This window comes from Ambystoma mexicanum, chromosome 1p, assembly GCF_040938575.1.
Source record: "Ambystoma mexicanum isolate Mex_15411 chromosome 1p, UKY_AmexF1_1, whole genome shotgun sequence".
NCBI lineage: Eukaryota > Metazoa > Chordata > Amphibia > Caudata > Ambystomatidae > Ambystoma > Ambystoma mexicanum.
In genome coordinates, this window is record NC_090921.1 from 5,466,636 (window position 1) to 5,491,204 (window position 24,569).

Genomic DNA, 24,569 nt, shown 5'->3' on the forward strand with positions numbered 1-24,569 from the left:
GTGTAATGAAACCAGCCTCATTCATAGAGCAATTATTCATTGATATTGAGGGGTTTTGTCGCACGACACAGAGTTGTAATTTGGGAGTGATGTGTGCCAGTGGGGGAAAGGGGGCGCATTCTAGTGTTTCGCCCTGGACACCAAGTTGGCCAGGAACTGCCCTGCCTGGTACTACTTTCTTTTAAGGAAAGGCCTACTTTTCTTTTCAAATATAACAATCAACTCTATTGCTATGCAATAGGCCTGGGAGCAGTGGCGCAACACCATTGAGCTGACTGGACTTCAGCCTCCCCTATCCAACCTGCCCACCCACCCCCCCAAAATTCATCCCAATGACATTTCTGCAATTAGTAACATAAAGCATAAAGCATTTCACGGTTAGCACCTGCATTCATATGCATTCATTTGTAGGCAATTGAAATCGTGATTTATGGTTAGTACTTGCATGCCAAGAGATTGATTGAAAGGGTGGCGAGGGGAGAAGAGACTGCTAGTTCTCACAGCAGTCCTTAAGTGGGTGCCATCAGACATAAAGGAAAGAGTTAACTACTTGTAACATTGACACAGCACTAGAATAGTCTCATTAAAATGCATAGATGTGTATGGGTTTTTCAGTTTGCATTATTTAATACAGGGAATTCCCCTTGTGGCTTTTTCTGTCTTGGCCGAATGTCAAAAGCCTGTATGTTGCAACAGGATCCCATAGAAACCATTTGCAACTGAAATGACCAGCAACGTTGCATTCACTTCATGGGTGAGTCTTGAATTTCGGGGGAACTTGGCTACAACAATCACAAGCTCCCTCAAATTATGTGAGACATGAGCAACTTCTGCATATCAAGGTTTCCATGATGTGTTATGCACACATTTTCAGTGCCTAAACAGGCTCTCTTCTTCCAATGTCACCACTCCAGCACACTAAGACAACTCCCTTATTCTGCTGTGGTGTCGTTTGTCAGGCTTCTTCAATAAACCGCTGCGTAGAGGCCCTGCCGAGGAGTATTTTTTCTACAGGATGTTGTTTGAAATGTCCTTTCTACCCGGTGTTTCCCTCAGTGGAAAGTATATACAAACAATACACAAAGGCTTTTTCCATTACACTTCTCTTGTAGGAGTGTGATGCTGGAAATGCATTGGAGGGACAGGGCCTCCAATGTCCTTGTCCTGTACTCCCTTATCATGTGTGTTCTGTGTTGTTTTCTGCACAGGAGTCCATGTGGGTCTCCTGGCAGTACAGCTCTTCCTCTTGTAGGTTGTGGCGAAGAGAGACCCAAGTGATAGCCTTATGGCACCCATGGGTGGGGGTACAACCCTGTTCCCCTAGTGAATGTTTTTGGGCACCTGTGTGGGGCCCACGGAGCAGGGTATGGGCTGGTGGCAGCTCTATGCTGAATTTGACAGGTGGTCTGAGTATCCTCCATTTTGGGATACTCAGGGGTCCTGATAGGAGACAAGATGGCCCCTGTGGCCTCTTGGTTTCTATTACCTGTTACCTTGTTTTCCAAAAGTCCTGGGAAGCCCTGACTCTGACGCTGACCCTTCCCCCGACTGGCTGTTGGATGGAAGAACCATATGTGGTATTGTGGGGAAGTCCAGGCTAGACCGGCTGGAGCCTTCCCTGTGACTGTACGTTGTGGGTATACCCTTGGGACAGGATCTCGGAGAATGGAGTGTGTGACCAATATGAATTCCATGTTATGGGTGTCTGGTATCTGTGTGTGTGACGCAAAGAATGAGACAGCCCTGCCCGAATCTGACATGAATGCAGTGTGGTGTGCTGAAAGGCTGGGTGCTTGCCCCAATCCACATTCCTTGTTATGGGTGTTTGGGTGGAAGTGAATGACCTGAATGCACTGTGAGTGTGATTGCATGCCTGCCTGCATGAATGCCCTTCGTACTGATTGGCTGACTGTGCTTGGCTCAGCAGTGTGAATGAGGGACAGATGTGTATATATGGGGACCTCTCACTTACCAGAATTGTTCAGTGGCTGAAGTTGAAACTTGAAGCTGCTTATCCTTGAAGCCCAGCTGGAAGAAGAATTGCTGCTGCTTTCCTTCGACCCGATCTGAAAGCTGTCAAGTCTGTCGGGGACTGATCTGAGAGAGGACCTGGCTATGAGACATATCCTCGAGCTACGAGGAAACATTGTGCAGAAGCTGATCTTCATCGAGGCACGCTGGAAGCCAGTCCCAAAAGACTGTCGACCGGAGGCGGGGTCCAGTGAGAAATCTGAAGTAAAGCACCCAGTCATCGAGGCCATCAAAGTCCATTGCCGTTGACCAGGGTTCGGAGGATTTCCGTAACCACTGAAAACCAGTTGAGTCATGTTGCCCAGAAGCGGGAAGAGCTTGACGCTGTGCTGCTCGACGACCGGAGCCGCAATGCTCCACCTTTTGCCTAACAACATTTTTGAACAAAGGGCTCCCTTGCCATCACCGTCGACTGCTTTGTCCTGCCGGAGAAAGTGGAGGTCGTTGACAAACAAAGTAGAATCGGCCCGTGGGTTGCCCACCACCCGAAGTCCACAAAGACGGCGACAAGCAAGATCCGAAAATCTGCCGTGGTCGAATGACGATCGCTGACGCCGACATCAGATGCCGACACCCGACGCCTTTTGCCGGGCCTTGGTTCTTCATCGATTCTTCTTGGAAGACTCTCAATTCCGAGATTCACATTTCTTTGAGGACTCTCGATGCCCTGTGGCTCCTACTTTGAAGGGAGATCACCCTCGAGGGATCCGTCCACGAACCGTCAAAGAAACTCTGCTAAATTCAGGTACATTAGGTGTAGTAGAACATTTTAGCATATATGGACTGGGCTTGTTGATACACTTTATTTACAGGTTGCCCAGGTGGGGGTTCCTCTCACAGAACTGTGTCATGGTAGTGGGACAAAGTATTCTGCCATTGTTTAACCTAACTTGTCTTCCTTCCTATGTCTGATGTTGATTCACATTACTATTTGATTTGTATGCCATTGAAACTTTCAGCAGTTGGTGCATTTTAAAGGAATCAAGAGTGAACTTTGGTACCACATAGACATTGTACATATTTCCCATATCAGATTTGCCAAAGCACAAAGTGTGTTCTTGATTGTGTATATATATATCGACCCTTATTTATATAAAGGACTGTGTTATCACATGACATAGTTTGTGGACATTCCTTTGTGGGAGCTTGGGGACTACACTGTATTTAAGAACCAGCCTGCATCACCTCCCCAGAGCTTAAGCCTTGATTGCTCGTACATAGCTACCCTATAGAGAATCTTGTCTGGGGTAGATACCCCCCTCCAGTCTTTACACAGAGATCATTATTTTCATTTAGAAATGTCACACTGGAAACCATATCCATGCATTCCAACCAAGTCAGTGAGTTGCCCTGACAGGAATAAGGATACCACCAGCAGGAATCTGCAAATAACACTGGAAGACCAATCCTTACATATGGTGAAGAATCTTGCAGTCCATGGCCAGTTTCTTTTAGTCATGTTAACTCAGGTTTAATTGGGCCAAAATAAAAGACAGCAGTTTTGGGACTCTTAGAGTCCAAAGCAGGGTTTGTTTTAGTTTGCATTGAGGGTATTTGGGTCCAAATGAGATCTATGCCCCCTCTTGGGCAAGCATTAAGAGGTACAGATAGTAATTACAATGCGCACAGTGAAGGAGGATAGTGTCAGGATTAGGGGTTGGGGCAGAAGAAGACGCTTTAGGCGTGGAAGATGCTGATGTGCTGGAGCGGGAGTAAGAGAACTACATTTCCCAGCAGGACTAGGAAGGTTCTGAAGTTTTGATGTGTACAACTCCGCATAATAAGCCCAGGCTTGTTTAGGCGTCGCCCACAGACACTGCAAAATTGGGGAGAGAAGCAGTCGGAGAAGCTGAGACGCCGGAGGAACAGTGTCGTGAGAGAAGCAACCCGAGCCGTTGTGGTGTCAGGATGCTTCCTGTGATTTTGCCGTGTATCTTCTGGTCTGGGTAGTCCCGTGGGGCTCCTGGGCACTAAGCTAAGTAGCATGCGTGTATGCAATAAGATGTGTAGCACGCTGGCATGATGTTGGGAAAGTACCAGTGGTTTTGAAGACAACATGGTTCATGTAAAGTTTTCCACCAGAGGGAATCCTTTTTCTGGACAGTTTGTACTCGATAATGGAACGAGCAGCTATTTGGGTGGAAGGGTGAAGCGAGGGTCCGCTGCTGGAAGCGGAGGTCTCGCACAGGTTAAGGGTGTGTGAGTGTTCATGGAAAGACACGCAGCGTGCTTACGGAGCACAATAAAGAGCCAACTAGGCTACAAGTTACTGAGTTGTCCATTTATGTGTTATGCTCTGCTTGCTTTGCCCAAAGGGCCATCAGTTGGTACAATTAATTTTGGGAAACATCCCTTTATGTGTATTCATACTACTTGCTCAGTGTTATCCTCGCTGTCTTCTATGTATCATCATGTTTTCATGCTATGTGCCTAATGCTTCTTTGTCATGTTTAGAGGATGGTAATTGAATGAGTACGGTATGAGGTGGTATGCTGTCCAGTCAAAGTTTCGAAACAATAGTTTCGAATGACAAAAGTTCAGAAAGTAACCAAGCAGACTCTGTCGGCAATGGTTGATTCAGGGGCTACATGTAACTTTATTGACATAGCTTTGACAGAACATTTGGGATTACCTCTACAGGACAAACAGCCGGTGGAGGGAGTGGCCTTATTCTGGGAATGCCATCGCTGGTATAGCATAATCCCCGAACTGATTGGTTAACTTGCTAGGCCATAAAGACCGCATATGGAAACTAAGGCACAATAACCATATACTAAAGTGACACGTCAAATGCGAGGTTCGTTTTACAAACAAGTCTGGTTTATTTCAAAGTTCTCAGTCGGCCGACTGGGTCTCACCGCCTCACGACGTGTGTTCCCAAACACCGTAAGATGCGAGAGAGAGCGAGCAGCGCTCAAGCAGCAATATATATACATTAGACATATTCTTTGTGAAGGCAATTCGATCCGCCCACATACATGTCATATAGGCTAGGGTTCAGTATTTGACAATTATGACAATGATGACACGTTATGACAAGTCTTCATTCAGCCTAAACATAGTTATTCTAGCAAAGGCAGCAGAGACAGCTTTCTGTTATGGGGAACATGGAGCTCTGGCTCGGCAAGGATATCATGTTCTTGGCAGGGAAATATTCCTTACTACGTTATCTGTGTGCCTTGGTTCATGAGCTAAGGGTCAGATAGTTCTGAAGCAGAAAATACCATTCACCGTGAAGGAGCACCGCTTGAAGAATATAATTCATGTTTTAAATGCCTTTTACTACAGCGTTTGCAAGACAACCCGGCACCTGGTCTGCTGATTAGATGCGGCTTCTGCTCGACTTCAAGGACTTAGTGAGAGAGATAAACAATGTATTTCTGCACAGTTTGACATTCCTGTCTGTGTTAGTATTTCAGCATTCAGGCCGCGGCCTCGCACTGTGTGAGTCCGAAGCATAGAATATATTTGCAAAGCGTTTTGACAGAAAGGAAAAAAGCAAACGGCCGACATTACACAAAATGAACGCCCTTTTTGTTACATTGACGATTCTTAGGTCGCAATGTTTGTCACATGATGCGATTGGTTTCAGGCCAACATACTATACATATCATTCGACTATAGGGTTACTTTTCTGGTCTAACAAACCCTCCTTTTTGCCATAAGCCAATAGCATCATGCATACATCGCTTCTTCATCAGACCACGTGTCTGATTCCGAACTACCCATACTACTGTAATCGTCATCAGAAATATTAATTGCCATAAATTCTTTAATTATTTCATGTTCGTGTTGTGCACCTTCACTTAGGTGCACTCTGCTGCCTTACCCTAGCTGGAGCTCCCATCTCCCACTGCAGGAGCAGTGCCCTGCCAGGAGACTTGCCCCATATGAAGGTAGGCAATCTGCCTCAAGCCGCTGCCCCCTGAAGGCTGTTGCACTTCCCAGAAAAATTTGTTTTTATTTGATGGAGCCCCTCTACAATTCGCCATTATTCTCAGCCTGTGATTAATGCCACTCGTTTTAACTTTACTTGCCTCCAGTATTCCGGAGTTCATCCGCCACCAACTGAGACCACAAGGACCTTTTGCCACTTAAAAATGGCCACCCTTTTCATTGTAGCTGGTGGAGCTGGTGTTCACATGAGGAAACACACCAGGCCTATTATCAAAGTCTGATTGGCTAGAAGTCGCTACTTCTGGCCAATTGCAAGCCGGCAGGTGTTTAAGCCAGCCCACATCCGAAGGCACACTTCCAAAGGCATCCTCCTGTCGTGAGCTTGTCAGGAGCCGGAAGTGTCGAGTGCCAGAACCCCTGCACCTCTGCAAATCTGAACGTAAGACTCTTTCATGTTACCATTTTCGGCTCATCTATTAGGGTAAGCAGCATTGTACTGCCGCTACCCACTGGCCTAACCAAAACTGTTGCCTGGTCGCGCTATACGTTCTTCAAGAGTGCCGCTCATATTGCGACCCCGATCAGACCAATAGATACTTTCTGTCATACATGCTATTGTCCATTTGAAATTGTTCTTGCTGCCATTGTTTCAGGGCTATCTAACCATGCTGGATTATGCAGGCATTACATGTAACTAACTGTTTACAATCACGCCTATATGCCACACGTACATTCTCATATTGGTGTTTACTATATTGCCATTTCCGACCTTGCCCACATTTATAATTAACACTGATATATTCTGACTGTATGGTGGCTCCTACTGCCTAGTTGTTTTATGTATCTTTGCACTATTGTATCACTACTATTGCCCATATTGTGTTTTAGCCTGAGCGCTTCACTAGTATTGTCTTAACATGTTCCCTCAGGCTGCATAACGGTGATCTGGTGATCTGTCCTATTTTCTAATTATAATCCACACTAGTGTAACATTGTTGATTTGTTAAATTCGAACTCTACACTGACATCATATAAACACCTATTTACAACAGACCCCTGCACTATCTTACTGCCTACTACTGCTGCCTTCATGATGTCTCAACCAGATGCCCACTCTTCTGTTATGACCGACTTGCTACCAATGCTAGGTATGTCACTATATTGCTACTGCTCAGGTGCCCAGTTGTTTGAATTTGTTCTATTGTTGCAATGCTGTTCAAGTGGCCACTGATATTTATACTTTAGTTTAAATGCCTTACCGATATGAGTTACTGAGTTAATGCCTTATTCTCGCTGCCTAACTTGTTTAGGCCTAAGCGACCAGTTGACGGATAGGTATTCTACCCTTAGATTGCTTAGTGAAGCCATCGCTTGTGCTATTTAGTCACAACGTAGGTACTTCCCTGAGTAACGTCATATCCTTGATAATCTAACTGAAAAGATGTTAACGTTAATAACACTGCTCTGCACAATGGCTGGCACCACATATATCGGCACTAGAAGCCAAGTATACCTTGCTCAGCTCCCGCTACCATTCATCTCAGACCCCAGTCTGTCTACATTGACAAACACTGTAACAAATAATACCCCTGGTGCCTTTGAGGCAGTAACCTATGCGTCCCTACCATGTGCCACGTCCAATAGAAATATTAGACTCCGCGCCAGATAAACTAAACTACATGAACCATTGAGAAGAGCCATACCACCTACCAACCTAAAAACGAACTATAAGCCCAGTCTGAAACCCAGCCATCCCAAGCAATCTCCGCCCTTGTCCAATTCTAACATAAATGCTCCCAGACCAACAACCATAAGCACAAGCTACATGATGATAATAATACAGCTCACCTTAGCCTAGTCAAAGAAGTCAGTGAGAACCCCCCCTTAAAGGACCGCTTCTCAATGCAAGATCACTCGTCGCCCATGCCACTGACATAGCCAACCTTATTACAGAAGTTAATCTGGATTTCCTTGCAATCACAGTAACTTGGCTTCATAATGCAGCAGGACCCTCACTCATGTTAGCTATCCCGGATGGATATACAATAGTGAGACAAGACCGAGACGGTGCCAGAGGTTGGTGGCATTGCTATCATTTCTGAAACCTGTCTGTCCTTAAGATTGGCTCCTACCCAGATGGCACAATAATGCGAAATCCTCTCTGCTAAATTCCAGATAAACAATTCACAATCGCTCACCATCCATTTACTATACAGACCGCCTGGCCCTCTTGGCACCTTCAAGGAAGATCTGCACAACTTACCCACAAATAACCTTAAACCATCTTCCCAATTACTCCTATTAGGGGATTTCAACATAGGTTTCAATGACCAATTGGACAAAAACGCTTCAGATATAGCTAATATTATTAGCTCACTAGGACTGTCTCAAAAAGTAAATAAACCCACCCACCTAAAAGGGAGAATTTGAAAGTTGTATTTCGCCTGTCAGTACATGGCCATTTGAAAGTTGTATCTTGCCTGTCAGTACACAGCCATTTGAAAGTGGTAATCCGCCTGTCAGTACATGGCCATTTGAAAGTTGTATCTTGCCTGCCAGTACACAGCCATTTAAAAGTTGTATTTCGCCTGTCAGTACATGGCCATTTGAAAGTTGTATCTTGCCTGCCAGTACACAGCCATTTAAAAGTTGTATTTCACCTGTCAGTACATGGCCGTTTGTAAGTTGTACTTTGCTTACTAGCACCTAACTTGCTCTAGGATTGCTCTACGCGATTCCTTGCTGGTACTTTTCACGCTGTAACTTAACTAGTTCTCACTATGGGACTTGTGACACCTCCCTGATATCATGCCTTTTGTAATCCAGCCTATAACTGTAATCTTGCTAACGTAATATGACTGCCTGTTTGACTGTGCCTGACACGTTGCATTATCTGCTATAGTTGCCTCGCCCATATCTATGTTACTATAATATTGTGACTTACTCTGGTAAACTAGCCCATGCTCTTTGCCTAGTCCAGGCAATATTAACGTACCACTGGCCTGCGACTCTATTCTGCCTCAGCACCTGACATTATTGCCCCTTGCCATAGAGCTACCCTAATTCTGTGGACATGCTGCCCCTGCCTTTGGCAAGTATTCTATCCATCTTAGCCATCACATGGTCCTTAGCTAAGGCATACTGCGCAACGCCCACCTTCACCATCTGCATTCCTTGCAACATCTCCTGTGCATACTCCACCATAATGTACCACAGCACATCACCACTACTATCCAACCCTTACCTCAATGATCCCGCACTGTGGCTCAAATACTTTGCAACCAATACTACTCCCAACCAACCGTGCACACTCTCACTTAGAATGCTAGTCTTAGATCCAGACTGCCCCGCATTCCCTGTGCCCAATGCCATCACACCAACATCCCCTGTGCCTCCTTTCAGACTTTGCCTAAACCATCCACGACCGCACCTGAAGAACTTAAAGGTGCTCTTATCAATGCCAGATCCCTTACTGCGCATGCCCTCGATATTTCTGACCGTATTACCACCCAGAACCTTGATTTCATTGCTATCACAGAAACATGGCTACACGCTGCTTCTGGCCCGCTCTTATCCCTTGCTATACCGGACGGATACTCTATCCTCAGAAATGACCGCTTATCCAACCTGTCCAAAGGCGGTGGCGTTGCCTTCATACATAGGGACAACATCAACATGAGACCAATCCCCAACACGCATTGCAGTTCTGCTGAATCATTATCAGTGAAACTCTCACTCTCCCCTACCAATACTGCGTCACTACACCTCATTTACAAACCACCCGGTCCCCTCTCCTCCTTTGCAGAAGACATTACGACTATTTTATCCAATAACACCAAGCCAAACTCACAAGCGTTGCTGCTAGGGGACCTGAATTTGGGACTGTCTGACACAAAGGATCTCATGGCCACAGAGATTGCAAGCATTGTGTCTAACCTAGGCTTTCAACAACGCAACCTCGAACCTACACATGACAAAGGTAGAGCGCTTGACTGGATCGTAGACCTGAATTGTAACACTACAATAAGTTCTAACTCAGCCTGTGCCTGGTCCGACCACCATGTCACTGGGGGTCATTACGAGGTTGAAGGTAAGGGATTATCGGCACCGGTAAGGGTGCCGATGCTGGTAATCCCTTACCTCCGTATTACAAGGTCCCTTTGCAGGTCCTTCCTTACCTCCTGCTTTTAGCAGGAGTTAAGTACGGGACCCGCAAAGGTACTTCACAGGTAATTACGGTACCGTAATTTACGGTGCCGTAATTACCCCCTTCCCCATTCCCATTGAGACCTATGGGGCAGAAATGGGAATGGGGAAGAGCAAAAGGTGAATGGGGAATTACTGGTCCCTCCAACCCTGGAATGGACCGGTAATTACTCCATTCACCATGCCGGATTTGGGACGGTTTCGGAGGCAACCATGTAGCTAATTACTCCATGGTTATCTCCAAACCCGGAATGAGGCCCAACCTCTTCATCGCATCCCTTAACTACAAGAAAGCGATTATACAGGCAAAAAAAGAAACTTACAACCTGCGTATCTCGCAAGCTGAATCCAACACGAAGGAGCTATTCAAAATTCTCAAAGAATTAGAATCCTCTTCACCCATACCAGATACCTGCAACAAAGACAGCACTTGGTGCAATAGTATCCAAAATGCTCTCCTTTCTAAAATAACCACCTTACAAGCCAAAATCAATGCCAAACAAAACTCTCTCTTCTCCAAAAAGCTTGCACCTCAAACCTCCACCACCTTCACCCAGCCTCCATTTAGCTTCCTTCCTCTTACTATCCCTGAGGTTGAAAACATTATCAGTAACCTTAAACCCTCCAACTGCCAAGGGGACTCCTGCCCGGCACCGATCATTAAGGAATCTGCCCATGACCTTGCTCCATTCATTACCGCATTCATCAACTCCTCATTTCATTCCGGAGTTGTTCCCAACAATCTGAAGGACGCCTGGGTCATCCCTCTGTTGAAAAAACCTTCACTTGATCCATCCATACCGACCAATTTTGGACCGATCACTACGGTCCCGTTCCTCCTAAAAATGTTAGATAGAGCGGCCTACCCCCAGATACAGAAGTATCTGGAGACTAACAACCTACTCGGCACAAGACAATCTGGCTTCAGACCCAGGCATGGGACTGAAACAGCTTTACTAGATCTGAAAACTGAAATAGAGGACTTAAAAGATAATGGCAAACTAGCTCTGCTACTGCTTCTGGTCCTCTCTGCAGCTTTCGATCTGGTCAATCACCAGATCCTATGCCAACATTTGAAATCTCCTGCCCACTTCTCGGAAAATGCCACTAATTGGATCAGATCATTCCTGGACAATAGACTCATGAGAGTATTCTCACCCACTGCATCTGCGGTCCCATCTCTGGTCCCATGCGGAGTCCCTCAAGGGTCGTGCGTATCTCCCACGCTCTACAATGTTTTTACCAAACCATTGTTCGATGTGCTTGACTATCTGGGTGTCACCTACACCAACTACGCGGATGACACCCAGATACTCATCCCTATCACTGGTGACTACACTGCAGAAGACAAAACAGAGCTCCTCATCCTTGGCACCCATCAAAAACTCAGCAAACTTGACCCGTCCTTCAGCACCTTCAACATCGATGGTAACTCCATCGAAGTGGCTAAAGAGACCAAAACCCTAGGTATCTACCTTGATTCCACACTGTCCCTAAATCGACAAACAAATGCAGTCGTCACAGCCTCAGCCTACACCTGCAAGCTGATTACAGCCTGCCGCCCATTCCTCTCTACCCAGAATTGCATTACTCTCGCCAGGACGTTGGTGATGTCAAAACTTGATTATTGCAACGCACTTTATCAAGGCACCAACCAACGTAACCTCAACAAATTGCAGATCGTCCAATGCAATGCTATCAGAGCAGCCCTCAATATTCCCAGGTCAGCACACATATCTGACACTAGGAATAGCCTACACTGGCTCTCAGTCGCCCAAAGAATTTCGCTCAAATCACTGACTCTCACTCATAAATGTGTCAACCACCAGGCCCCTATCTACTTAATGTCCCGCTTCTCTCAGTACATTCCCTCTCGGACTCTAAGATCCGCCCAAGCACAATCGCTTACTATTCCTAAATACAACCTACAGACTGCCGGGGGCGTCAGCTTCCCAGTCCTCGCTTCCAAACTCTGGAACTCTGTGCCTTTGTCCATCAGAACTCTCCCTTTTGCCATGCTCTTTAAACACAAAGCCAAGTTCTGGCTATCCTCTACATCCCACCTACTACCAGCCTAAGCCACCTGCTCCACTGCTCTCTTACTACTGGCACATTTTGCTAGAAGTTCTCTTTGCCTGTACCTGCCTCTTAGCTAATTGTGTACCTTGTTACCTAAGTTCTGCACTTGTGAACTTATCTCTGCCTGTAACCGTATCAATGTCATGATTGTATCCTGTGCCTTAAGGTATATGCCTGGTTGCCCTCGGGCCTAGCACGCTATACAAAGAAAATGAATACAAATACAAATTTTGGATTGGATAGTGGATTATAACTTCTCAGTTACCTTCTCATCCATCCTGCCTCTTTCATGGACAGATCATTCACTGGTGTCCTTAAATCTATCCACCACAAAACCCATTCCTTTAGCTCCCCCCTTAGCGCCACCATGCATCACCAGAAATAAAAAAAAGTATAACAGTTGAGAAAGTAATCCCTGCTATCCTCCCTACTCTCAATGCACTATCTGAAAATCTTGATCCTAGCACCCTAGTTCATTAATATAATAACATTATGCTCACCACATTGGACAAAATTGCCCCCCTTAAATTAGGAGCCAGTAAACCTACAGCCCACATAAACAAATGGTTTACGCCACAACTTAAAGACCTTCATACTTTGAAGAGAAAGAGTGAAACTAATTGGAGACTTTGCCCTTCCAAATAAATGAACCTCACTCTTGTCGTATTACAAGAAGGAAGTTTGCCGGCCAAACGTAACTCCCACGATGAGCGTATTGCCAAATCAAACTCTAGTATGAAATAACTTTTCTCCATTCTAAAAGAATTAGAATCCCCAATAGCTATACCTGATATCTGCACTAAGACAAATCTTGGTGTGCAGACATCCAACATGCGTTAGCTAATAAAATCAATATGCTCCAAAATAAAATTGAGCAGAAAAAAGAAGCACTGAATCTACAGTGCTCGTCAAAAAACCCTCTTCCCAGTACATTACTGGCGGCACACAATAATACATTCCACTTCTCCAAAATGTCTACATTGGAAAGGTGACATTTGCCCAGCACAACTTATAGAAGATGCTGCTAGAGAATTATCTCCATTTATTACTAAACTAATCAATGCTTCCTTTGCTACAGGCACCATCCCTGCCAATCTCAAAAAATCTTGGGTGCTTCCTCTCCTCAAGAAACAGACACTAGATCCCCTTATCCCCACTAATTACCGCCCCATCACCACGGTTCCATTTCTACTCAAAATATTTGACAAAGCTGCCTATAATCAAATTCAAAAACACCTTTAACTGCACAAACTTCTAGGTGGCAGAAAATCTGGCTTCCGCTCATTACATGGTACCGAAACAGCCCTAATCGATTTAAAATCACAAATAGATGAGCTGAGAGACAAAGGGAGGACAGTACTTCTGCTCTTATTTGATCTCTGAGCCGCATTTGATCTGGTTAATCATAAGGTCCTCTGCAGACACCTGGACTCTGCCGCCCATTTCTCCCCAGAGGCTATCAGATGGATTGAATCCTTCCCGAGTGAAAGAACGATGAGAGTTTTCTCTCCCTCGGCAGCTGCTGAGCCGACCCCTATTCTGTGCGGGGTTCCTCAGGGCTCCTGAATCTCGCCAACCCTCTACAATATCTTCACCAAACCCTTGTTTGATGATCTGGATCTGCTGGGTGTCACCTACACGAATTATGCAGATGACACTCAGATTCTCCTCCCGCTTTCTGGGGATCACAGTAAAGACATGGAGTTGGTGAACAAGGTATATCTTATCATCCAAGCGTGGATGGCCACTCATGGCCTATGCTTGAACGATGATAAGACTGAGCTGTTAATTCTGGGATCACAGGCCAATATTAAAAAACTAGGACAGGAGTTCTCCTCATTTAATATCGACGGGAATACCATCAAAGGGCCTCATTACGACCCAGGCGGTAAGTTACCGCCTGGGCCGTGACTTTACCACCATGGCGTAAACTACGTTTACGCCATGGTGGTTGGCGGACGTACCGCCCCATTCCGAGTTTGGCGGGGCGGTAAGTCCCCAATCCCCATTTACCCTTCCCCATTCCCATTTTTGCCCCATAGGGCATAATGGGAGTGGGGAAGACGTTAATTACGCCACCGTAAATTACGGTGGCGTAATTAACTCCATGGTCCCTTAGCGCCATGGATTTTAACACCTGCTAAAAGCAGGTGTTAAATCCGCCATGGTGCTAAGGGACCTCGTACTCAGGCGGTAAGGGTCGGCGCTGTTTACGGCGCCGTAAACCCCTTACCGCCTGAGTTGTATTGAGGCCCAAAGTCTCCAAGGAGGTAAAAAGCCTTGGTTTCTATTTGAATTCTACTCTGTCTTTTGACAAACGGATAAAATCCCTAAACTCATCCACGGCCTACACTTGCAAGATGCTAAGAGCAGGCAAACTTTCCTCTCTGATGATAGTTGCTTGATCCTGGCCAGAGCCTTAATACTCTCTAGAATCAACTATTGTAGTGCCCTATACAGCAGGGCCAACAAAACCACCATTCGGAAGCTCCAGATATTACAAAATAATGCCTTAAGAGCAGCCCTAGGCATAAATAAAAGAACTCATATCTCATCCCTCAGACGCCAACATAAATGGCTATCTACAGGCAATAGAATTCAGCTTAAGATCTCTGACCCATAAAGCTCTTAACAATGCTACCCCTAGCTACCTCTCAGATAAATTCCAGAGAAGAATTTCTCCTAGACCAACTAGAGCTGGTAATACTAATTGCCTGGCTATACCTAGATATAGGCTAACCACCATCGGTGGCAATAGCTTCCCTGTAAAGGCAGAGATATTATGGAACTCTATTCCACAAGAACTACGAAGGGACCAACCTTTCCCATCCTTCAGGAAAAATTTATAAAACACATCATCTCATTCGACCTATAGTTTCCGACCCCTTCCACTGAAACACTTGGGAATCTACTCTATTTGTGAATCTAACTGTTACTCTGGAGTGTAACATGCTGTAACCAGTATATTTGAACCTGTATATTGTTGGAATTTATATGTATCTATTTTACCTGCGAACCTGAGGGCTCCACAGGGTGAATATCTGTTACTTTGTACATATTTGTAATATTTGTACATTTTATATTACTGTAACTATATTGCTGCTATATCATACACTGAACTGTGTCTGTATCTACAGTAACTCCTAGTATATTTGTTTATTTTGTACATTGAATAACTATGTAAGCCCTGCATTTTCATACTGTCGCGCCCTATTACCTCCGGGTCTGGAGCGCGTAATAAGTGAATAAACAAACAAACAAACTTAACATGCAAGGAGGTTTCGTTCTAATCAAATGTACACAATCATTTGTAATTTGGGAGCAGAGGACTGTGAGGCATTGTATGTAAAAATGGCAGAACATGAGGATTCAAAATATCATAACCAAAATTGCAATTAGTTTCCATCCCCATGATCGCAGCAGTTCCCAAAACCATGAACCTGGCCGAGATGCAGATAGTTTTGATATTTCAGAGGTTTTGGAAAGAAATACACCAGGTAAAAGTATACCAAAATAACAGGTCCCTTCCCAGGTTCTAGGCCTGATCTCCACATATAAAATAGACAGAACCTCCTATATATAACGGTTTTTCTTCTTGTTCAAGCACAGCAATGTTCATGCATCTAGTAAATGTTCCCATTGGGTGGGAACCCTTTTTCCTTAAGCAAAATGGGACAGAACACGGACTATGATTAATAGTATAAGAGGGAGTGACAGCATCTTTATTTCGTACTGGGGCCATTTTAAAAGTGATTAGGGACTTGTAAGGCCTAGAGAGCCTATCTACTGGACTCGTAGTTACTGGGTTTACTTTGCTTCTAAACCCAACGGCTCCAATACCAATCTTTCAAATTAATTTATGTTTGTTCCATCAAACTGACCAGTGACACTATCATTCCATTTTCTGAATAATAGCGCTCTTAATGATGCGTAACAGGCGGCATTAAGTGGCAAAGGATGTACATATCAGCCCATTCCTCTTTCCCCGTCCTTGGGTAAATGGGAACAGACCCAACAATTGGACCTATTTAAGATAGCATGGGTCATATTCATAATCAGTAGCAATGTATTATTGTCATACCCTTTTCTATGTTTCACTTAGGGGAGAGGATAAGAGAGCACATGCACTGGGTTGCTCATAGTAGGAGCATTGGTAGTAGTCAAGAGAGAGTTGAAAGGATGCACAGTTTCTAGATACCAAAATATTAGGACCAGTGTAATGAAAATGCAAAGCAGTATCATAATCATTAGCATGTTATTCTTTCCGAACCAAGTCTTTCTTGCAGTAGGCTTAATCTCTATCTCTATATCATTAACAGCATCGGTGCAGGAGGGAGCAGGAGCGAATATAGGCATTGTCTGTAATGTTTATCTTAGAAAAGGTTTTTCAGTGTCTGTCGGGGAACGTTCTCCACAGCAACACACGTTAGCAACAAATCGTTCAGGCCAGTCCAGGCTAGCCTGTCTATTGATGATAGCAAGCTGAAGTGAATTTGCACAGAGCTCCAAAAAGGCAGGAGCAAGTATCAATTTGATAGTGTCGGTACCATATGCCCCCGCTTGTCCATGCTAGGTTGCAATGGTCCTTCACTTTTCAATGGTAGCACCGGGAAACCGCGTGTCAGAGCTTTCAATTTGATACAGCTTGATACAGCTCTGTCATGATTCCTGCCCCTCATGTCCCCAGCCCTCCAAGATGTCAGGCTGGAGCCAGGCCACGATCACCTACATGGCCCTCTAGGGCCTCTCCATCCCTCCAAAGACACACTCGGAGTCAGACTTGGCGCTTGTGGCACCAGACTCATTCACTCCCATTGGATAACACTGGGGATTGGACTTGTGGTGCATTGATGGGGAGAAGATGGATGTCCCCACATATTTCGGTTCCCAGAACTGTGCAGTCTAGTCTTTTCGGTGTGGTTCAGCCCAGAGATACCTGGGATACCCAGAGACTATTTAAGCCATGCCCAGGCTCAGAAACATGCTTTGTGTTTTCTGCACCTGCAGCGTGACACTCACTGTGTTCGGATCGGTCTCCAGTAGGCCTGCATCTTTCTTCTGCGCTCAGCTCCTGCAAGAACAAGAACACTGTTAGGAACAGCCTTACCTTGCGGCACTTCTGCCCATCATTCATTGCTTCTTCTGTTCTGCGGGCATCTTCGGCGGTTGTTAGGAAAGATTTCTTAATTGTGGGTAATTTTCCTTCCATGTGGCAACCCCTAAACTTTTTGCTGTTGTTTTCACCATGATCTAGACTTTGCCAGAGAAGTGCAGCCTTCTGCCGCACTCCTCTGGGCTTTCGCTCCATTCTTACGGGGAAACTGACTTGCCCTTAAGACAGTCAGTACCGGGAAACGCTGTTTTCCGTAGTTTCTTTATCATGTTGCAGCTTTCGTGCAACATGAGGGCACTGTAAGCTAAGTTACTGCTCTCTTGGGTCGCTAGTCTTCTACAGGCCCTAGATACTCTGTTTGGATTGTAACTGATCGGTGCAAGTGAATCACGGACGGGAATGGTGTTAGCGATCGTTTCTTGTATTTTTGAGCTCCTTTTGGCGTTTTAAGCGCATTTCTCGCGCTTAGCCCAAAATGGTGGCCTGGCTCCCAAAATGGCCAGACCACGAGGCTCCTTTGTCCTGTCCGCTGACCGTCTTGCCCCCTTCACCTTCCCCAGGTCGAGCCGACCTGGGGCCTTCCTTATTTGGGCATGTACTTTCCCGCGAAACACAGATGCTTTTGCGGGCTTCTACAGGCCTTGTGTGTGCCTCCAGGATGTGGGCTGGGATGTCTGGTCCCAATACACATCCTGGGTGCCAGAGAGTCTAGTGTGGTATGAATGCCTGGGACCACCGCGGTCCGTGATAGGTCCACGTATGGTGTGAGTGTTTGATGAGCGGATCTCCCATTGGGTCCCCTCCGTTTTGGCGCGAAGGGAACCGTGGATAAGAGGGGGCTGGAAACGCCACTACCATGTCGATCTCCTGAGTTCTCACGAACAAGGGAATACATGAGCCAAGTATCCTGCAACCACGAGGCTGAACTGAGGAATCGCTGGTGACCCGCTGAAGAACTGCTCCTCTGCACTCCTGTCGCTTTGTGAAACCCTTTTTACCTCTGATCGAACCAGAATTCCTGTACTGGTACTTCGACCCTTGGAATAGCGGGAACAGTTATTCTCGGCATCTTCACCATCTCCTGCACGTAAGCCTTCGGAAGTGTCTCTGGGCCATCCAGCAGACTGACCAGCCTACCCAGGAGTCTTGCTCTGTAACCGCCGCCAGGTTGTGTAGTATTTCGAGTCCTTGTCACTCTCACACGATTCGTACACTTGGCATTCCCAGGTCTGAAGTGAGTAGTGTACACTTGGCTGAGATACACACGGCCGCTCCGTTGCCCTGCTGTCGTAACAAACTGTGCGGGTTCACTTTGTTTGGGACATCTTTAACTCAACTCCCCTGCTCCCCTGAACCTGCCAGCACTGAAACTGACGGGGAGAAGCCTGGGTCTGCTTGCATCGGGGACCGGTGAGTAGCATAGCTATAAACTGGTCGCCCTCCTGCAGGAGCCCATAGCTTTTCCCCGCTGTGTCAAACAGCACGCCTTTCCGTACTCGCGCTCTGCTTCTGCCCACAGTGGAGGCTGCGCTTGAGTCGCGGAACTCTGTTCTTCTTCATTTGTGCACCAAACTGAACTGCCTGATTCCCTCGAAGAGACTCCCTTTTTGCCCGTTGGCACCAGCGTGTGCAGGTACTTTTGAGCACAAGGCGCCACTCTTCGTAGGGCTTGGACTTCCTTTTAGTTAGGTGCCTCTGAAGACGGACTGGGTCTAATCATTATTTTGCACTGCCTGTTTTCCTCCCCTTCTAGGTGGACTACACATTTTGTGCATCTAACACTTTAGACTCGTTTTTATTTGTATATATATTGTATTGGTTTGGTATGTGTTGGTTTACTAGAGTTTTATTGTGATTTCTCGCTACGGCATTGTTGCAAAGGCCTTGGAATAAATGTGTATATATTTTTAATATAACACCTGTTTGGAATCATTTGTGAGTGTCCTTGCTTTGTGTGCTCATTGCGGGCTTTCAGTCACCCTCACCCCTCTTGAGAGCTAGTCTTGACCGCCGCGATCGCTACCCTGATTGGTCTGGCTTGTCCAGAGGTTACCCTGTTCCAAGTAATTAGGTTGGCCTTCTGAACCTCTGCGCCGCCAGGACAGAGTTCAGAAATCCGTCTTAACAGCGGTGTCATTCCCATCCCGGCACGCCGCTTCCTAAGGAAAAGGGAAAAGAACAGAAAAAAGGCATTAGTAAGCATTCGGCAGCACGACGCCATCCCCGGCCGCCGGCCATCATCTAAGGAAGGAAAGGAACGACGTTAGAGAACTGTTCAAAAGACTCATTATACTTACCTGTCGGACTCTTGCCAGTGAAGTAACTAGGCAGCAACAAGCCCGCATCAATCAATGTGCCCCTGCGCTGAAAGCAGGATGGAGAGCACACTTTCCAAGAAAACAAGGTGCGCTGTGGATCAAAGGGAAGGGTTGGACCCCGGGAAGAAGGAGTTCAAGCGCACAGATACAATAGGGAGTTAAACTCTACCAATCCCGTGTTTCAGGCCCAGTCTCCGGTCGAGTAGACTCAAGGGAAGGGTTCGAGGTCGTAAGAGGTCAGAACAGGCTGAGTGACGTCCCCGTGGATACCAGGTGAGCGTTACAAGCTCATACGCTCCTTTTCCCTATGCCTCCGTTCCTAGCTTCATCCGTGAGCTAGCAACAAAGGCGAAACAAAAGCTGATCATTTCCGATTTTGTGAACTTAGATTGTACCTCACAGCTCCAGGTACAGTATGGTTGATGAACAATTCACTCTCATTTCCAGATGTAACATCAGTGCCAGCTTGATATGCACTGTGTGATGATGATAGGTGACATCACAGGAAAGGACGTTACAAGGTGTGTAATGAGTGTTTGATACTTGAGGGTGTCATGTAAAGTGACATTGCAGGAAGTTAACATGAGTGAGCCCGTAGAGACATTTAACTCAAAGAAATGATGCAGAGCGAGGAGCCATGTTAAAAACAAACATGCAAACTGTGGCCTGCTCACAGCATTTGGAAAACACATGCATGCAAAATGTGCAATATTTTCATGTCCCCTAAAATTAACATATTGTGACCAGGTCCGAGATAAGCATTTCCAAGGACAAAGAAAGCACTCTGCGGCTTTTATTAAAAAGTAGACTTGCTCAATCCGAGTTGAAAATCACTGCATTGTAAAGTGATAGAGAAAAACGAATTAGCATTTTCTGCTGGTGTTGTTTCTATTTTCCTTTACATAAATGAAGAGTTAGGATTAGAAAACCTGCATATGTGGACCTTCAATAGGAGTTTGATAAGCCAATAAAATGGACAACCTGGCATGTTCACTTACAATGTAAAATCAAGGGGCACAGGAAAATGCATATTCAAAATCTGCAATTGTGAATGGGACCAAATTAAATGAAACCAGGACGTAACTCTGACATCTGGTATTCTGTTCAATCCGCCAAACCCAAGAATAAAACGACAGAACTGATATGCCTTGCACTATCAAGGAGTTGGAATGTGTTTGAAACTCAGCAATAAAGATAATGACTGTCTCTGGGACTGTGTCACATAGAGGCCAAATTGACAACTAATTCTAAGGGGGCTTTTTTAAGGCATAGGATCTGTTTGTCCAATATACTACTTCAATCTCCAAGGCTTCTCCTGAAGGACTGAAACAATACATGGAAAAAATGAAGTGTTTATATAAAATCTTGCAGACCCGGGCAATGTTCCAAGAGTGGCAGGAATTAGAGTCATAATCTCCCAGAAATATAAAGTACAAGGGACTTCACCACCACCAGGCCTTGGGTCATAAATATTATACTATATTGTAGCTCGTGATCAAGCGCAAAAATGCCAGACCTTCTTTAGTGGGCAGAAAAAAGAATCACTGCATGTAATATGTTTTAAGTGAGAAGAAAAGCCTTTTAAATATTACATTTGTATTTACTATTTTGCTCATAATTCTTATACGGGATGTCCTAGAAAGTAAATTTCTCTTTTGAAATGCCCAGCTTAAAATGCTCTCTTTGGTGGTATACAAATCAAATTTGTGTAAGCTCATTTCTGTCATGCAAGTTAGGCAAATTTGTATTTTGTTGTGTCAAAACAGAACAAGCCATTGATACATTTGTCCTAGCAGCTGCAGTGACAATCCCGTTGCTCTGAGATGAAGAAATAATTGGTGCAGAAAAGTATAAATAAGTCATAAGCCAAAATCTGTAAGTCATCAGGCCTCCGGTGCCGAGTAACGTGATTGGCTGCCTGCAGAACATATGGGGAAAGGGTATTACCCGAATTGTTTGTTTGCAATTGTTCGAATGCACAATTGCACGAATTTAAAGGGTCACAATTGACCTTTTCACAATTGACCGCATATATATATATATATATATATATATATATTTCGCTTTGGTAATATATATATATATATATATAGAAGGGTTTGGGGCGGGTTTGGGTTAGGTGGGTGGTTGCGGGGGGTTCCCCCCGCATATATGTTACAATTGACCTTCACAATTCGGTCAATTGTGAAAAGGTCAATTGTAATTCGAGCAATTTGGAAACGAACAATTCGTATACATCCGGGGAAAGTATAGCTGTGCAGGGAGGCTCAGCTGGGCCGCTCCTAAGGGCCGCTCCAAAGGGCATCTACGCCTGTCTTGGCCTGTGTGGAGGAGGACAGCTCTGGTAAAGCTGCATCAGTCCGGTGCCCCATCAGTGCCCCAACCACCTCCATTGAAGGTCCTGATCAGCCACGAGCAACGAGGCCACTCTCAAATGGCCACCGCTACTTCATCCGAATCACTCAGCACCCAAGGAGCCCCGGAACAGGCCTCCGGTGCTGAGCAACATGATTGGCTGCCTGCAGAACATATGGGGAAAGTGCTGTGCATGTGTGCCGGGAGACGCAGCCGGGCTATACCTAAGGGCCACTCCTAAGGGCATCTGGGCATCTACGCCTGTCTTGGCCTGTCTTGGCCTGTCCTGGCCAGACCAGGCCTCAGACACCCCCTCCCCTGCCCTGTTCTTCCTTTCTGTAATGCAGACAACGGACCACGCAGCAGACTCGCCGAAGTCTGCAAAAGGTTAAAGCAGACAATCTGTTTGCCTAAGTGTGTTGCCATTTCTGCCTGGCACGCCTGGGAGCATAGCAAGCACATCTGCAATCCCTACCGCTGCCTATACTCTTCCTCCCTCCCCTCAGTCATGATGCCGCTAATCTATCAATCGCACAAGCTGAGCACTCACCTCCTATGGAGTCAATTTGGAACAACCAACCAGCGTCGTACTGAACATCAATGGCCTCTACAATCGACAACCCTAAGTGCTGTCCCGTCTTACATCTACTTAGGTACTCTTGTTACTAGTAGCTATAGTTTAAGCGCTGATGAATCGAGAATCAAGCAAAAAATATTGACAGCAGTGTCGCAGGCTCGTTTAATTAAAAGTAAGTATTGCAAGTTCTCCTTACTCCCAATCATAATCTATTACAAGCAAAAGTTCATTCCAGTGTTAACTTATGCCACCGAAGCTGCCCTAAAAAAATCATACAGCTACTGGCCACTAATTGAAGGATGTTACTGGAAATGAGTCCTAAGTCTCCCACTGTCAGAACCCATCTGCATCGTTAAACACGAATTGGGCTTATTGTCCTTGTATGCCATGCACAAGTGGAAGATTTGCTCTTTTTATAGGAAATGCTTAATGGTGAATGATGGAGCTGAACTTATCAACATCATTGCAAAGTACCTCTTGTCATCAAGTGATGTTTTTCCTTTGACTTGGAGAACGAAGGCACAGGAAATCATGAGTGAATCAGGCATATCTACCACTCTTTTAATACAGAATCCAAATAAAGCCAAAATTCGCCTATGGGAGTTTGATTGGGTTGAAACACGACGTGCGTGCAATCAGTACCGCACATTTATTGACAATCCCTTTAATTTGAAACGATATGGTTCCACCGAGAATTACTTGATATTTTTCCCTGATTCGCGATTACGAAACGATTTCCTGCGCTTTCGTTTGAACCTTTGGCCAACGAACTTTCAGGCAGATTCTGTAAATCAGCTACTGAATCTATGAACCATCTTTGTTCAGAATGTCCCTCATTACTCACTCAGAGAATCTTGTTTTTCAAACCTCCATTGCAAAATTATGTAATAACAACTAGCGAAAAATTATGGGATCTTCTGTTTCATATTAATGTTCAGTTAATCAGATATGCCATCTTGAATTATCTTTACAACTTGAAACTCTTGGTCACAAATCTAAACTATAGTAAATTGTGAGTATGACAGCTCATTTGTAGCAAAGGGTTGCCTTTGTCTTTCTGCCTTTGTCTTTTGCTTACCATGAAATTGTTTTCATGTTTACGAATATTGATTTTATTTCACCTCTCATAATTGATACTGAATCACTTTGTTTTATTCTTGTATATAGATTTATTATGGTTCTGCAAATAAGTATATGTTTATAATATGTCATTGAAGTAACAATTTGTTTTAACGAATTTATCTTGTTTTAAGAATTTGTAATATGCTGCTGAAAAATCAACTTGTCTTGATTAAAACAACTTCTTAATAAAAAAATAATTAAAAAATAGACCATTTGTAGTCTGTTGGCTAGTATTTTGGCTAGTATTTTAGCTTCGCTGTTGATTAGGGATATGGGCCAATAGGAAGTGCATTCATCTGGGGGTTTGCCCTTTTTGGGGATCACTATAATGGTGGTCTTGCGGAGATCTGGTGGGAGCTCGCCCTTTGTTAGGGAGTGCTCAAACATGTTGAGCAAGTGGGTGGGTTTGTCTAGATGATTTAGCTTTTTCCAAATGTCAAGTGGGAAACCATTGGGACCTGGGGTCTTGCCTGTTTGGAGTTGGGCGATGGCTGTTGATATTTCATCTGCTGTTATTTTGTTATCCAACGTGTTGGCTTGCTCCGTGGTGAGTGTTGGGAGATTGATACTGTTCAGTATGGTGCTGACTGCTGCGTTAATAGGGGGTTTATAGAGGTCCTCGTAGAAGTCAGCAAAGTGTTCTGCTATCTCTGCATCAGAGAAGACTAGGCCTGCATTCGGAGTTCTAATGCACTTCACCTTCTGTTGTCCTTCGTCGTGCTTTTCCAGCCATGCAAGCATTTTGCCTGCTTTTTCCCCGTTTTGTAAAGACGTGCCTTCATGGCGTTGTGTGCCTTTTTGGCACAGTCCAGCGATAGGTTATGCAGCTTCTTCTGCACCAGTATGAGGGCTCTGTTCGTCTCAGGGGTGT